We start from the raw sequence: 18385 nt of genomic DNA on the forward strand, positions 1-18385 counted from the left end.
ATATCTCCATAGGCAATCTGTGCTGGTGCTTCCCCAAGCATAGGCTTGGGAGACTTTTCCTGTTATTCTTGTTTGTGCTATCCATCATGGGAAGAAGAACAGATTATTCTCTTCTCTCTAAAAGTGTTTGTCGTCTTTTGTCATGTACCAAATCAGTTTTTAAGCTAAACAACCCCAAGTCCTTTAATCTTTCCCAAGTGATTTTAAAATCACTTTCTTCTAGACTGACTCCAGCTTGTCTTTCTCATAACCAAAACTGAACAGAGTTTCATCTGAGCTCTTACAAAACGTGGGACAAAACAGTATGACTTGCGAGCTGTTACTCTGTCTGTAAAACGTGATCTGATGTCTGCCATTTTGCCAACGGAAAATATTTGTTTCAATTTATGATGTCCAATGGTATATACATGTACATCAGTATTTCAGTTGTTACAAGAGTACTTTTGAAGTGGTTGACTTCATCCCCATATAACATGTTTATTTTGTATTACAGAGAAATCTTGAGGTGCATGACCTGCTTTTCTTTGGGACAAAACTAAAACAAACGATGTTCCTCAAGAGTCTACTTATTGAACATTTTCTGCTGATGGACAGTCCACAAGACCAGACTAGAGCCAGACTCAAGTAAACCATCTAAAAGTGAACCCACAAGAGTTGGGTCCTCAGCCCTGACTCCTTCAGTCTACAAGCTTGCTACCATTGCACAGCCATGCTTGGGTACCCCCACAGGGTACAGAAGTACCTCACAACCTTCAGAACCTGTCTTGAAGAAGAGTGCTTTACTGGTTGTACTGTTGTTATACTGTATACCACATGTGTGCCCTGATTCATGGCTAGGCTTCGCGAACGAAGATTTGGGAAGGCTCTGTGTACCCTGATTACTTTTGTACCATATGCACCATTGATTACTCTTGCCTTAGTGTGATATCTTGCATTTATGCACTTTGAATGAATGCTATTTGACACTTCATTTTTCAAGTTCTCCTTAAATTCTAGCTCTGTCCTCCAATGCATTTGCTGTCCTTCTTGTCTTCAAGTCATCTGCAAATCTAATATTTGATATTTTCTTTTCCATCATCCAGGTGATTAATTAAAATGTCAAGTAGAGTAAGATCCAAGACAGATCCCTCTAGCATGCCACTCAGTAAAGTAAATCATTCCAACTGAACAGTGAACCAGAGAAAATATTCTTAGCGTATAATTATCTGGTCAATTTTATCCCACACTACAGAAGATCCACCAAGGCTATATATGTGGAAATCTTTTAATGAGAATGTTATATAAGACAGTGTTCAGATCAAAATATGTGAAATTAACTGCTTCAGCTCTAGCTGTAAAATCTCGTTATGGACAGAAATTAAATTAGTTTAATGCAATATGTTTGTGATGAATTCCAGTGGACTATTATTTATCTTCTTGCTATCCTTCAGGGACTTATATATAGTGTAGTCAATTATTTGTTCTAGATTTTTTTTCTAGAAATTGATATTGACTAATCTTTTCCCTATTTAAGAATAATGACTATGATTGTCTTTTTTCCTGTCTTCTGGTACCTTATTTGACTGTTATGATTCTGAAAGGATTCATTTTGTACTACCAAATAAAACAGACCGAGGAACACAGTCTGCCCCTGAGGCCAAGTGGCACAGCACAATTCATCTCCACATGGCAAAACTTTCCCCTCACTCATCAGAAAGGAGTGTGGATATTCAAGCTGTCCCTCACCCAGTTTATTCCCTATCAGTGTCCAGAAACTGTCTGGGAAAATAGTAGAACAAAAAGACAAAAATACGTCAGAGAATTTTTAGCAATAATCAGTTGGGGTGGTCTTAGGACAGCATGTTAGCCTATAACTTGCCTCTGTTCTATTTATGACAGAGGTCATAAATATAGGTATAGCCAGAAAGTAACTACCATACTATTTGAGATGGCCTAAACTAGTTTACTGTGGTGATGATGATGATGACAATGCTGCTCAGCTCAGTGTTTATGATGCAAGATCTTTTTATCCCCCTAAGAACTGCAATAACAACATGGGGAATGGGAGACGTTTTTTCAAAACTGCAGTGATATAAATGCAGCCTGTATGTGCCAATTTAGTTTAGGAATCTAACTCACTCTTTGCTCTACACCCACCCCATAATGAATGCTTCCTTTCTTTTCATTATATCTACTTTCTTTCCTTGAGTTGCTTACTTGCTCTCATTTTCAAATGACCTTGTTATTGTAATTCTGTAATATTATCTGCTACCCATTTCAACCCAGGCCTTCTTTTTAGTTATCATATTGTTACATTATGCAAGAATCATAATTCGGTTCTGTCTGAAAGACAGAACCCCCAGCTGCTACATAATGCATGTACAGATTCAATGCATTTCTAATGCTGAGATTTTTTCTTCTTTTCCATTGTTCATATAATCAGAAATATTCTATGGAAAAACTAAAAATAAATCTTCACCCAGTGGAATATAGTTCGTCATGTCTCTTGATGTGGGCATTATCTCAGATTTAGCTCAGCTCATTTTGTAGGGGAGAGAGAGTGAGACTCAGCTCTAATTTAATATCTCTGAGGTTGATCTGAGCTGTTTGCAGTTTCAGTCACACGTAATAAGGTGAAGGTACACTGTCTGATTGTCTGGCTGAGCATTTATGCTGTGCTTGTCATAGTAACATATCTGAGCTGCTTTGAAAAAAACCCTTCTGAAAAGCCAGCAAAAATAATGACCTTCCAATATTATTAACCTAGGCTGATTCCTTTGTGCTTGACACCATTAGTTTTCATTCCTTTAATGTTGTGCTTCTCCATTCTGCAATCCTGAAAATGGCAGAAGTTCTTTTCCAAGGTTGAATGGGAAACTGTGTCAGATGTCCTCTGACAAGTCATGCCTCCTCATGGAGGCTGGAACATGGAGGGGTTCTAAGGCTCATGTGGTTGCACTATGGGTTTTGAGACTGAAACGGAAAACACCATGTGAGACACTGCTAATACAAGGAGGAGGGAGAGATGGATGGTACCTATAACTGCAACACTAAATCTCTCACTTTTGAGTATTTAGAAAAGATAATTCAGAATTAATAAATTCTGAAATATCTAGGCTATGCAATTCAGCCTAATGCTGTGGTCCCTGAATTAGCTCCAGAAGAAGTATAATTACATTGCCCTGTCATTCTGTCCAAGCTCCTTATTCTTCTTCAGAGACAGATGTAATTACTCTGGGCACAGCACCAGTCTTATGCAGTCACAGCTCTACTGGGACTGAGCTGGGACATGTGCTGACATTGTGCTGGACTAGACACTCAGACCAAAGTCTGCTCAGTGATGGCTTCAAATTGCTCTCCCAATCCCCTGTAGTACATTTCAGGTGTGTCAAAGTAGACCCCAAACCCAGACACACTGTGTGGTAAGGTTCTGGAAGCAATAACCAGGGGGTATGTGGTTTCCCCTTTATATCCTTGCTGCAGAGCAAGAAACATCAGATGTCAAATTAAGCCCGTTGGCCACATACAGTCTTAGAGCCACAGAATGGTGTGGGTTGGAAGGAACTTTCGAAGGTAATCAAGTCCACCCTTCTGCAATGAGCAGGGACATCCTCAACTAGACTAGGTTGCTCAGACCCTCATCCAACCTGAGCCTGAGAGAGTTTCAGAGGAAAGAACAAGGCCCTAAGAGAATACAAAAGAATTGCCTGCAGTATTAACAGAAATATCTGAAGTTAGTTTTTACTTAAATACTGCTCTTTTATATTGCAAAAGCAATGAGATAAACACTGTAGGTTCAGCAAACAGAATACCAGCTTCATTTTTAAGGTTTGTGTCCTCCAGAATAATCCTCTATATTAAGAGAAGGACTGTTGTGGTTTTTCTTTTTTTCTGCTGAGTTGTTTTGAAATTCAAGCTTGTTGGCTCTGTTTCTTGTCATTTTAACATAATCAATACATAAAAAACTGTTTAGATTCCCAGATTTACATTATGGAACTTATATTTCTAATGAAGAAGGCCACTGGGCCTATCAGTACAGTTTGTAATTATAATCTGGTGTGACACTGGTGCTGCCTCATTTAAGTGAGGTACTGGAGACTACTTTCAGTATTGTCAGACACAGCAGGACTTACAAAGACCAACCGAGTGAAAACAGAAGACATTTTTAGGGACTTCAAGAAGCCAGTGGACCAGGCTGACAAATGACACAGAATAGCCTGAGTGATTGTGACTTTTTCTTTCTATCAGTGATATAAGAAGCTGGACTATGGCAGCCATAGGGGTAGCCTGAGTTGCTCACCCTACTTTTGTTGTCCCACACAGTGTGAGACAGAAGAAATATTAATTTAACTTTGCAGTATACCGTCATTGTACCAATACCACTCTTTTGGAAAGCTGTCTACTCAGCCAGCAGTGGAAACTGGATCCCCTGCTGTTGCTTATATGCTCAGTGGTACCAGTAATAGCTATACTGGTGCCTGCCTTTCAGCAACATGATTTGGATCCATTACACCTTTATTTCACCAGAAGTCTCAAAGAAATCAAGAGGATCAAGGGTGAAGAAAGCATTCTGGCATGAAAGGCCAAGAATCTAATTTATCCTGAACAAATTCAAAATTCTACATTAAATATCTCATGCCTCCTTTAGATTCCATTCAGGTACATTATTTAAAGTGTAAAAAGTAAAAATCTTGAGATAGCCTCATGACATCTCCAGGATAACGACTGTTTGTTCATTTCTGTTAGTACAACATTTGGCACAACAGGCCCCTGACTCCAAGATCCTGGGAAACCTGGGAGTGCAGAAGATTGACAGCAGTTAAGAGATGGAGTGTCTGAAGCTGGGAGACAGCCACTAAAGCCATTCCATAGTTCTTCATTCTCCCTCAATTTTGGTAAATCATGCTGAGCTCAGTAGAAAGTCGTCTTGTGGAATCTTGACTCATTTGAGTGACTATGGTGCTCTCCATCAAGCCATGACACATTTATGGGCTCAACGGACTTCACTGCAGCAGGGGTGCTGTGTTTTCTATTCCATAAAATAAACTGTGCAATTTATGTTTTCTCTTCTCCTTTCCAAATTTTGTAATCTAGAAGAACAATAAGCACATATATTGCTTTTATGAGGGAAAGTTCTGAGAACCTGGCAACTTGCCTCGTCTCCTCATTTCTTTGTGTTGGGGAACAGGCAGGATAGTTTGCTGCAGCACAAGAGTGAGTAGAGTTCTGTCTCTCTGAAACCAGTCACCGAGGAGTGCAGGACAGAGCCAGCATGTTGAGGTCTTTGGGAGAGACAGGAGATAATAAATCACCTTATTACTTCTTGTTTCTCATTACAGCCAGTATCAGGAGAAATGTGTCTAATCTTACTGTGTGGCACTGCTTCGGCATGGGTGAGGGAAGGGTAAACAAGGTTTAGAGCCCATTCTGTCAGCTTTACTCTTAATATCTCCTACCTGAACAGATTCTGACACTCTCATGACACTAGGGTGAGAATGTGGATTCTAGATGGATTTCAAAGGGGCAAAGAATAGACATTGTGTCACACAATTTGGGGGTTGGTCCTTTTATGTATGACACCCTGGGACTGCCTAATGAGGCACAAAATTGTTTTACATATCTGCTAGAGCTCTGCCTCTCACAGTCTTGCCTCTAACATCAGCTCATCTATTCTCCCCCTTGACACCCTCTGTGATTGGATTTTAGTAAAGTGGATGATTTTTTTTTAATTTATTTATGCATGCCTCTCCTTCCTCAGCTGTTCCAGACAAGCCCTCCTGCCTCTCACACACTTTCTAGTGATCCTTTCTTTAAATGTGGTCCCTGCACTCAGTGTAAAGGGACAAGAGCAGAATGAGGGACCTTTCCACAGTGCTTGATCTACCCATGATATCCATACAATGAGGAGACCTGGAAGAATCCAAATGCTCATGAGCAGAGTGGGAAGAACCTCCTAGTGAAGGACTCCTGTTTACCTGTTTGTTTTCAGTATGTAACTGAATTAGGATTTTCCTTCTCACACAGGTGAGCTATCCTTTGAGTAGTCACACTGGAACTTTGTGCATCAACATTTCCAATCTGTTATAAGTTCTCTGTCTGCCTCTTACTTGAGGAGTGGTGGATCTGTCTGGGCAGATCCAGGGCAGCACTGGGACTAGGTCTACCTGGCTGTCTCCAAAGGAGAGCTTGTGCAATTCTACTTTCAGCTCTGAAAGCATCAGCCCCCGCATCCTCACTGCCTTGTATCTTCTCCTCAAAAGCGGGTAGAAGTGGAAATGTTCTGAGAAACTCATGTGACTTTTGTGTAAATTCAGAGTTAAAACTACAGGATAATTTTCCTCTTCTCCAAAGCTAGGAAACAGACCACTTCCAGGTTGGATGAGGATTCATCAGATGGAAAGTGTTGGTGGAACTGTCACATTTCCCTCCAGATATACCCACAATGGACTGGTGAAGGCTTATCTGCACTGATGTCCAGCATAAAGACCTGAACAGGCTTCAGCTGAAGTAATCAAAGTACCGGTAATATCTTAGCTGCGACACCACGGAGTTCCTTAGAGCCAACTCTTTTCCTTATCCCTCCTCTTTTAATAACTCTGGTAAGTAAAAAAGGAAGGAAAACATTTCCAGCTTCACTCACTCAAGGAACAGATGTTGCCATTGATGAGCTTAACAAAATTGCAGCAACCAAAACCTCTGAGTCATCTGGTTCACCTCTTTAACTCAGAATTTGTTTCAAGAATGCATTCATTAGTTCTTTTGCAGTAAAGCAAACATGGCCTCCTATAAAAGGGACCAGGCAGAATAAAGTATCGGTCTATTAGTACGAAAAGTAGAAGTCTACAAGGCAAGGTCATGCTTTCCTGTAATGCTTGAGAGACGTTCTATTGGAACTATTTTGATTGTATGAAGATCTCTCAATATTTATAGAGGTGTTAAAAATACTGTAAGCTATGTCATAAGATAATGATTTAGAATGCAAACTTTGACCTTCTCAGGTAGATCTGGTTTTTCCTACTCCTTTTCTTACAGGGAATATTATATCAGCCTGTGGGCTGTATTACATAACTGATTCCATTGTATAGGTCCATGTTATCAGGGAACAAGGTCAAACACTGTATCTTTGATCATCCAAATGACTCATCTGATGATTTGTCTCAGCCAGCTCTCTCCAAGACAAGGCTGCTCTAGAGAGTCTTATGCAAGGCACTGTGGACATTGTCCATCCTACTTAGCTTGAGATTCAGAGGCTGGGTACCTGACCCTTTTCTATTTTATCAGCATAGATATGGATCATATTCAGACCATTGGCACCTGAGCCAGACTGAGATGGTGGCTGTTAAGACATCCTTCATTGTCAGGAGAACAATGAATGATTCAGAAGGGTAGCAGACAAGGCTGCCAGACCCGTTGCAATCAGCAGAGGTAAGAACTCAGTGGATGTGAAGAAGGATGTTACAATTTAGTCATAATGTCCATAGTTAGTATCTGTCATAGGCTGTCCGAATGTGGAGCTTACTCCATTGACTACAGAAGCAGCCAGAGTCCAACAACTGGTTAAAAGTCAGACTCAGTTACTCTTTAAGTTTAAGACCTGCATGGCTTTTAGAACCCATATCCTGCATGTCTGTCCTCAAAACATGGCCGGCACCAGGCCCTAACCATGATGGCTTTGCAGTCTCAAGGGAGTAAGGTCTCATGGATCCAATAGACTTGCCTTTGCCATCAGCTTTTAGAGAAGATTTTAACCATGAGCTATTCACTGAATTATTCTGGAAAATAGCATCGTGGATTTGTGTGAGGTGTTCGTGCAGTCCTGTCCGTGCTATGGAGAGCTGAGGGCTTTTTTTCACGCACTTGTACACTGGCTCGGGTGCCATATTTTAGTTTCTTCACATAGCAATATATTCCCTAATGATCACTTTGCACTTCATCCTTATGACTTGGGGGCTACACTGAGACTTTACACTAGAGATGAAGACACTAGGGAAAGAATCAAACGGATGTTCCTGAGCACCTTGGGAACACCTCTTTTACTCAGTTGGGAAGATCTTCACCATCAAACCTCATCAGAGGCAAGACATTTCCTAGTTTGAGGTTGGTATATCAGAAGGGACAGAGGCATGTTCCCACTCTGCAGCACGAAGTCCTACAGAGTTTTGCTGAAAGAAGCTTTCCAGGACCACACTACCACAGGTAAGTACAAACATTAGCATACTGTGAACACTTCACTGAAATCTATAGCATGATGCCACTTAATTACTACATTAATTGGTCCTGTATACTGAATAGTTATAGTTATGACTTCCTGGACTCTACCAAACAACATGTTGTAAAGAAGTAGCAAAATTAAATTGCAAAAACATGCTTGACAAAATTTCAACCTGAGATTATAGTAATTTTTCTAGTTTATATTCACTTTCATACATGCCCATTGTAGTCAGAAAAAAGGAATGTTTGTTGAAATAATTCTTTTCTGTGCAATGCATTGTATTTTAAACAACAGGGGGAAAAGATAAAGTTATTTTTTATTATTATCCTCTTATCAGTCTCTAGCTAATAGCTAAGACTGTACTTTCCTAAAGAGCAGACCTCTGATGATATTTGAATGGAGACTGGGGTTGGGTTGCTGCCTAGTACAGAATGGACTTCTACTTCACAGAATACTTCTTATTCCCACAAATTCCCTATCCCTAGGCATATGCTTCTTCCTCTCCGTAATCATCTCTGAGGAACAAAGAATTACATGTGAAGCATATCTGATATTAATATTTCATGAGGGTGCATGGTGCTGGAAAAATACTTTTGTATTTTCAAAGCAACCTTGGAGACTGTGTGTAGTGAGTCACAGAATGCTGCTCATTGAAATGAATTTCACTGAGGAACAATTTCAAATAGTATTTTGACACCTCAATCTATTTACAGAATAGGAAAGGGATTAAAGTACAAAATATAATCTGGTCATATCCAGATATCTCCTCTCCCACACACCTGGTTCCTACTGTAGCTCTACATAAATAAAATATGTTTGTACAAAATACCTTTTGTCTTCCTTGTGTGAAACTTGGTGTAAACATATCCTGGGTTATATTATATAAACTTTCATGCTGTATCACTGAGGACAGAATCTGAGTATTGTTATTCAGTTGCCATGGCTGCCAAGAGATGTCTAGATTGCAATGATAAAGAGATTTTATTTACATCCACCCACACGGTATGTTGTTTGGTATTCTGGCCCAATACATATTGGCAGAAGACGAATTTACTAAGCTGGGATTTTGTGGGTGTACTCAGCAGCGCTCTGCATAAGCATTTGGTCCTGAATTAGAAGTGACATGAGACCTTCTAGGACATAAATCAATCCCTTTTTCTCTCCATGAGAGTTACCTGAGACCCAAAAGACATACGAAACAGAGCGGGTCAGTGGCAAGCACCACTTGGAGGGGAGCCGGGCATCAGATGCAACCATATGATGCTGCAAACAAGGTCATGAGGTAGACAAGGGAGATGCCTTTCAAGGCAGTCTTGGGCCAGGAGCAAGTCCCCTGTGGCCCTGGAGTGCAAACTCCTGTCACAGGGGAGCTCTGCCCCAGGTACAGTTGGCACAAGTCTGGCTGCATGGTCATGTCAAGACCAGTCATTCCATCAGGCTCTGTGAAAAGGCAAAACTGCAGCTTGCAGGGATGCAATTGCTGTAAACCACTTACCTTGCTGGATGGATTTTTTCAGTAAGGTGGAAGGTGTGTTGCCAGGAGACGGGAGGTGAAAGGAGCTCTTCTGCTGCTGTGATTTACTAGTGTCAAGGTTAATGTGGATGCTGCACCTCACTAGATGGTCACAGCAAGTTTTAATTAATAGTTAGGGCATCTAAATATTTGCAGATGGGTGTTTTTAAATTTGAATAAATGAATACATTCAGCTTTGAGGCTTGAGCCCAACACAGTATTTCCAAGCGCAATTCAAAGCTGGCAGGAATGCTTCCATTTTTGATTAGTGATAAATCTAATTGCAAAGGAATGGCTGACTTTCAGAGATTGGACTGTATGATAAGCCATCTGAGAGGAGGAATCAGGCTAAATGAGCCTGATATAATGATTTATTTACAGCAACTCTGATACTTTTAGCAATCCATTATAATTGTATAGACAGAGACTTCATCATCCCTTCACATCTCTGTGATCCCTGCAAGGGCTGGGGAGTTGCAGAGCAAACCCACAGAGAGAGGAGCGCTCAGAAGGCTTCATCCTGCAAGGTGCTGAGCAGGCTGCACCCTTTACCAGGCAGAACAGGGTACTCGGTTCTTTGCACAATTTCCCACTGTGAGTTGTTCAGGTCGATTGAATGAATGATTGAATTTATTTTGTTTAATGTCTAATAAGGAAAGGTAGTTAATTTCTGTTGGACAATAAGAATAAATCTAATTGAATCAAAATCAATACAAGTAAATATTTTTATTAAGTTGTTATCACATCATTTGAATGTACTCCTGTACATGTTCATAGCTGTCTTAATTTTGGGAGAAGGAGGTGTTTTTAGCAACTACAAAATTAGTTAAACCTGTAAGAATTTCTTTATTCCTTTGGGCATTTTTTTTTTCAATTTAAAACAGCTAGGTCTCTTTTTTGACTCAAGCCTACACATTTCTTGAGAGAAATAGTGTGTGTGTGTGTGGTGAAATAATACGATGTCACACCCTATTCTGTCTTTGAAACTAAGATTACACTTTCCAAAACAGAGGTTTTCCTTGGGAAAATTGATCTTTTTCCTAGATGAAATCCAGTTTTCCTCTGAAAAACAAGCTAGATGGAAACTTTTGGACTAACCATAGTTGGGCCAGTTCAATTTGCAGAAAAAAACCCAGCTAGTGCAACCCTTATGTATGTCCCTCTCATACTTCAACAAGGCAGCAAGAAAAGACATTAGCAGTGCTGGCTTTGTGCTGCTTAAATCCTGCACTTCTGCCAAGAACATCTATACCCTATCGTCAGTTTTCTCTCTTCCTCTGGGACACAGTCCACTGAGGGCATACACTAAACCTGAAAGAAGGTTTGAAACCTCTCCAAAGAGTAGAGTTCCTTTGCTTCATCCCCACCCTTGCCATTTTTTAAGAGCATTAGGTAGGCTGATATGTTTTTAAAGGGGTTCAAGCACAGTGTAAGATCATTGGTGCCCTGTCTAAGGCTGGAGAAGTGGGATGAAGAGTCTCAAAAGGTTGCTCGTTTCAGGTAGGAACCCATTTTTTGAGTTGCTATTAAAGAGATAAAAGTTATCCAGGAAATGTCATGAGTGGAGTGGAAGGCTTAGACAGGCCTAGACAAAATTTATTAAAAAGTCCTGCCATTGAGTCGTGAGGTGCAGAAAGGACTTCCTTGCTTTCTAAACTCCTTCTCGAAGGGGAGTCTAGGTGCAGCTTAATCCAGTCTTAGCCTTGGATTGTGTCAATGGTTTAAATTTTAGGAATTATAGAGGTGTGATTGAACAACTTTTGTCCCACAGGTTTTAATGATTGGCAAAATGAGAATATTTATATAAAATGAAAATTTACTTTATACAAAAGAACCTAATCAGAATTATTTACCACACAATACAAAAGCTAAAACTACTTGTAGTATAATATAAGAGGATAGTGTACTATATTGAACAAGTATAGAAACAATTATATTAAAGCTAGCAAAAAGGAAATAATTATTAAGTAGAGATTTGATGTAACTCACCCATACAAATGCTCTCAACCTCAAGGAGTATCCTTGGAGGGTTTCCCCAGCCAAAGGAGGAATCTCCACACATACACCCCCAAGAGGGTTATGTTAGAAGAACATAACTGTACGAGATGGGACTGGACTTTTATACCATAAAGTGATTGACTGCTAGTCACACATTTACAGGGCAGCTATCATCTTATCTAATTCAAAGCCTGGTGAACCAGGATAGTTTTAGCATAATTAACACCAAGACAACACTCTGGCCCCAGCAGTTGATCTTGCATTATAGTTTGATAGCTTGCATTGTATGTATTCTGATTGGATTTTAGGTCTTATCAGGGTGGGTTTATCCTGCCAGGTGGAATGGAGGAGCAGAACAGTGCATTAGCTAGTCTATCTATTGGAGAGGCCTAAGTAGACAGATTGACTCCCACTGTGGGAGCAAATAGACTGAAGTACTGCTTCTACAGCTATAATAGATTGGGAGAACAAAGAGAAAAACACCAGTCTCATTCAAGTCATTTTCCTTCAAAACAAAATTAAAGCTAGTCAGCAAAGCCCCCACAAAGTTATAAACGTGGAGCATTTAAGATGTGGGCCATGCAGTGATGCTTTTCATGCCACATTAAAGTCTGAAAACCTGGCAAAGCATTCTGGTTTTGGACACATCACTACATCAAGTGTCTTTAAAAATCCCAGCCTAAATCATTGCCATAGACAGATGGGAACAGTTTTATACTGTCTTTTATAAGCCATTCCTGGACTGTTCCTGTCACAGATCTGTCTTTTCTCCTGTCATTTACATCAACACACAATTCCAGCAACCTGGATTCTATTTTTTTCTTTTGTTTTTTAATTAAGAATACATTTTGATGCTTAAAATTGATGTGGAGGGCAAGAATACACCATGTGCACCTGGTAGGATTTAAACTACATTAATTCCTGGAGGTTGATAGGACAAAGGGAAATAGTACAAGTTAATATCACTTTAATATTATATTCACCAGAAACAGTAAGACTCCATCTGAAGATGATGGTCAGAGAGGAGCTAGCAGTTCTCTTTTCTTGGGATCTTTATGTCTGTACAATCCATTTGATTCACACCCAGTTGAACCCTTTCAGCTGGGATGCTCTTTCTAGCTGAGCTTGTCCAGGGCAATCCCTCACAAGCATGGTCCAGAAAGGAGAGGTAAAAACATGGCTTATTCTTGGGTAATGTGACCTGGATGACATTATGAAAATAAATCTGCTGTGAGGTGAATACACGTGCTATCCATTGTCACTGCCCCAGGGGGTCACAAGGCCACATACCCCTGAAAGTGCTGAAGACCTTGTGCAGGAAAAGCCTCTAGGACCACATAAAAGCTAGCTTAACCACAGAACTGGTCAAAGCAGCAGAAGGTTGTAAATTTGGCTGGCCTTTGCCAAGAGTGAATTATGGAGCCTGAAGGTACCATTCACAGTTAAAAGCTGGAGCTTCTAAGCTTTCTGTTGGCAGTCCATGTCCTAGTGATGTGTCACTACTCCTGAGATTAGTGAAAGCACTCTCATATACACAGGAAACATATTATCTGTACCTCTTGGCATGGTTATAAATTCTGCTGAGAAGGGCACAGTTCAGTAGCCATAATCTTCTTGAGGTCCTCCTATCCCCTGTTAGTGTCTGTGTGTTTGGTGACTGTCTGACACCAGCCTTATCCTGCAGGCTCCAAGTGCTATAGTTTACTGACATGCAAAGCATTGCCAGCCGGCACTTACCCATTGAGCTCTGCCACTGGAGGTTGAACTCGTATCAGTGGTACAGTGTTTCCTTTATGACAGGTTTGCTGTCATAAAGCTTCATGATGCTGTAGAGATAGCACTTCTGCCCGTGCTTTAGGACCCATCACAGGAAGGCTGCACATAGTGATCTGTGAAAAATAGGACTGAATTTGCATCAGATTCAAAAGTAATTTCACATGGCTTTGGTTTTTTTTTTCCCTTTCCTTTTGTTTTTTCTTCTTCCAATGTTCTCTTTCAAACGATTTTATTGTATGCGGCAGAGAATAAAAATAAGGAAGTAAACTATAGAGGGGGTTACACTGGAATATTTTAACTATTTAAAAACACTAGGAGCATATTTTCATGATGCAATACTAGTTAGAGACCCCTTTTGTTACATCCAAAAGTACTGGTACTTTTGGGTGGCAGATAGCAACAGCCTGAAAAACAGCAGCTCAAAGACTCAGCATGTAGTGTCATGCCAGTGCAGCTTTTCACTTGCTGGGCAAGCTTGCCCACAGGTGAGTACAGTAATGACTGAAGCTTTGCTGCCTTACACTAGTCGGGAATAGAAGCTTAGGAAGTGTACACCAGATTTATAAACATTCTGTTAGTCTTGAACACTGAACATAAATGGAAAAGGTGTAAAAGGAGGAGAAGGATATTGAACTACATCAATAAAACTTTCCAGCTGGAAAAGCCCAAAGAATGTGTAGAGATTGCTTGGAATCAGAAATGAGTTCATTAAAAGATGCACCAGAAGTAATGAGATAAGATAATGAGGGGATTAGTCCGTGTCCTTTTTGCCTCCTCGAAAAGAACAGAAAGAAAAAAAAGATAAGTGGATGGGGGAGGGAAGGAGGACTTGTAGAAACGGAGAATGGGCATAGCCCAGCCTGCATCTGCTGTGCTCCAGTAACAAAGCCCCATTGCACCTGAAGCATCACAGTAGCTCCATTGATCCCCACTGGAACCTTTCCCAATCACATCTGCTGCATAGGCAAGGGCCAGAAACATGCTATCCTTCTGCCTCCCCTTCCCTCAAAGCTCCTCTTCCATCATCTGCCTTTTCTTTCCATCTTCCACTCAGTTTTTCAGCCATCTTGAGACTGACTGTACTGCACTCAAAAGGCTGAGATGCCAGTAGACACCCAGAGCTAGCTGCCCAGAATGGGAAAAACGTGCAGAAAAGAGAGAGAGAGAGCTGACCAGGCTACACAGTTAACTGGGGAAAGGAGCCAGCAACTAGGGCAGTAGCTGTTGTGGCTGACCTGCCAGCCCAAAGCATCCATCTGTGACTGACCATCTGCCTTGGATCCTGCAAACATCAACAAAACTCATATTTTTTTCTCCAGCTCTGCTATCCTTTCTCTCCTCCTTCCTCTTATGCCTTCCATACCTGACCACAAACAGGGAAAGCAGCATCTCAGAGCAGAAGAGAAGCAACCATGGCCTCTCATTTGCTGGGACATCCATACACTAGCAGTCAGAGCTGCACAGGGTTACTTCAGCAGGTAACCTCTTTCCCCACAGGAAATTAAAGTACGGGGAAGCACCAGCTACTCATAACAGCATCTACTAGGACATGTTATCAGGACATGACAGGACATAGGACACATATGATGAGACATGACCGAAAGGTCACTTGGAGGAAAGACAGAGTTCTCACTTAAAAAATGGATAAAGCTGTTCATTTTGAGCTTTGTATCATTGAACCCTGGCATTTTAAATTGTATTGTATTATTTTGCTTGGAAATAAGGGCAGCACAAACATAAGAGTCACTGCTGAGGAGAGCTTCATTTTGAGGAGAAATAGAAATAAAATACAAAATATAAAGACTAGAAAGAACAGATAAAGCAGACTCCATTTAAAGCAAGGTGATACTACCTGTTTTCAGCCCAGTATGTATTCAAAGCTTCCTGTGGTACTTATCAAATTCTGCCCACTGAGAAAAACTTTGATGAGCATTTTCCCCCTATTTCTTTGTTAGTGAAACTGTTCCTAATGACTACAGCAGTGCACATTGCTGCTTAATGCACAAAGCCTGCTGTTTTCCCACACAGCCACTCGAGCTGGTAGCATTAAATTCACAGCTCTGTGCTCTGAGTTACTCTCCAGAATGAAAGACTTCATATATAAAACAAACTCAGCTCTGACTCACTCTAGCTTTTCCACAGGAGATAGTATTAATATTAAATTCCATTTCTCCTCAGGAACAGTGTGATTTCCATTCTGTTGACAAATACCTCAGCAACACATGGGTAGAGAAAGAGGAGACAGAAGTGTGATAGAGAACTCTGGGAACTGATCTAAGTGTTTTGCACAATCTCAGCCATTGTACCACCATTTCTTTCAGATGACCACATCTTTGCTGTTTTGCAATGCATCTATCTGCTCTGATTCGCCCTGTGAAACCTTTGCCCAGCCTTCAAAGACCATCTCTGCATAAATGCATAGGGCTGCTGAGAGCTGGAGTGGAAATGAGTAGCATTATGCATCCTAACATCAGGCAGAGAATATGTCCGTGCTATAGGAACCAGACAGAAAACAGTTGCCTTCATGCAGGCAGAAAGAACAGAGTCAGCAAAATCCTCTGACAATGTTTCGTGATTCAAACAAACCAGCTTCAGCTGTGCTAATAAGGTAGAGGCAGATCATTTAATTCAAGTCCTAATGAAATGGAATTACAGTGTCCCAATGACCTTCATCAAGGGGTTTCAAAGTCAGTTGAAAATCTTGAAAATCTAAAAATTCCATTTTTCAGTGGGATCTCTCAACCCCCATAACTTTCTGTACCAATTTAACACAAACATAGTAGCAAATTAGTGAGTGAAACTGTAACTTTCCAGTAAGTATTGTAAGATATGATGGAAATCATATTTTTAATTCACAATCCAAAAACCCACTGGTGAGAATTAATTGTACCTGATCAGGAGAAAGATGCATGGCTTATGCATCTGTATGAGTATTCGGTATATGGCTGTTCACAAAAAGCCCACAAGCCAAGGATTATTTGTCAGAAGTGTGCAGTGAATAGTACCAGGTAATGAATGTATTTGGGATGATCATGGTAAATTCATAGATTATTCAAGAACAAACCAAATAGAGGTGATGAAATGTATCAGAACCTGTAGGAACTATGCATCTAGCTGTAGTGGAGAGGCTGCAGTTTTGAAAACGGCTAGCACCTGGAAATGACATCTTTTACAAAAATTTTGTGATGAGGTTGAAGAGTGGGTAGAAAAATCTGGTCACTCATTTCCCCTTTTTCTGCAGAATTAGCTCAATAATCCTCATCCACTGCTGTTTATCGCAAAAGACAGAACATATCTTGCACTGTATTATTTGGAAGATAAAGCAGCGTTCTGAAGTCAAGTGCAGTTTTGCAGGCAGTATATCAAATAGCTTACCTGGGAGTTTCCTGGTGTGATTTTGGATCTCAGAATCCTGTGCTGTATGCAAGAGGCACCAACCACGCTTGTGGATGTGCCCCAGAATGGACTTCCAAGAGAATGCCCCAAAAAGTGCTAGACATTTAGTCTCAATGATTGCTGAGCAAGCTCTTGAAAATCACCCACACTGCACTTAGGGAATACCTGGATTCCAGTCTATGGTGTCTGTAAAAGGTATGTCCTCACCAAAACTTCTCCCATCTGCAATTAGGAGTCAAGAGTAATTTTGAGGAAAAGATTTCTCTGGGCCCAGTGGTGTATTTCTAGCCTGTATTTGTATAGAGGAAGAATGGAGGCAATTTCAACCTCTTTACCAAATATTTGGATTTTAAATAAGAACATAAGTGCAAATGTGCACTATGCATCAGTACTTTTTTAAGGGACTGGGGAAGTTATTTATTGTACACGAGGATGTCTGAACACGATTTAAAAATGGGTAGAGCCTAAGTAAATTTAACAGAGCTTGAAAAGCTTCTCAGCTCTGTCCCATAACATTGTTTTAGCAGCAGAACTCAATATTGGCACTATTTGAAAATCCTCTCCCAAAGGGACAACTTACGCAAAATCTCTGTTAGGTGTTACCCTCCAGCTGTGACAGGGATGAACAGGTACCTATACACCATGGTGCACACACAAAATTACAGGAATTAAATCCCCATGTGCATACCTGCCTAGCCACAGAAAAAGACTTTACAGTGCTGACTGAAATACTGTGGTGATTGCTGTGTCCCATAATGCCGCTCATTCTGAGATAGGAATTTGCCCTCCAGACCTCCATGATTTCTCAATGAATTGTTCAGCTTAAGGGCCTGATACACAAAAACACTTGAAGCAATATACAATATCGGGAAGATCACATCCCATCCACTTCTGTTTGAGGAAAAACACTTGTACAACAGCAGCTTTCAGGTATAATACTGGAAGTGGGTTATTTTCAGGAACAAAGAGCCATGCTGGTAAAAACTGACATGATATGAATACCTCAAGGACAAAGATTTTTCTCACTGCACAGAAAAGGATGAAAGAACAAAAGGTAAGAAGAGCACATATCCATAAAACTGGTATCTATCTTCTTTTTACTGTATCTTTTCTTAGATCCCTATCAGTTTGTTAGTAAGGTGGGGAATTTTAATATTCTTTGCATATTTTTAATACCTCTACACAGCCATTATGCACATGTGTATGTGAGTGTATACATGTGCACATAGGTGTATATCTACAAATGTATACATATACACCCATAAACTATGTTATATGTAGAAACACTTTTATATATACCTGCAACTTTCTGTCCTATAGAGGCACCACTTTCATTTGTGTCTCTTCTTTATGCCTTTTTCATCTCTTTACTGGTATGGATTTAAGTTTCTCACACAACAGATATTATTTTAATATCTTTTACTGAAGTGTCAATCTACAACCACTGTAATGATTGAAATAAATCATTCTGAGGGTTTTTCATGGCACAGTGAAGAAGAAAATATGGGCAA

At 40.4% G+C, this 18385-nt stretch overlaps 1 protein-coding gene across 1 annotated transcript in view; it reads left to right on the forward strand.

The window, feature by feature from the left end:
- Positions 1-2467, forward strand: part of EPSTI1 (epithelial stromal interaction 1) — an 84985-nt gene extending 82518 nt beyond the window's left edge. The window contains exon 11 of the mRNA XM_051778749.1: positions 494-2467. The gene's annotated coding sequence lies outside the window, so the exon portion shown is untranslated. The remainder of the gene's footprint in view (positions 1-493) is intronic.
- Positions 2468-18385: the final 15918 nt, after the last annotated feature.

The sequence above is a fragment of the Manacus candei genome, unplaced genomic scaffold (genome assembly GCF_025592945.1).
Source record: "Manacus candei isolate 608988 ecotype Guabito, Panama unplaced genomic scaffold, ASM2559294v1 h1tg000014l, whole genome shotgun sequence".
NCBI lineage: Eukaryota > Metazoa > Chordata > Aves > Passeriformes > Pipridae > Manacus > Manacus candei.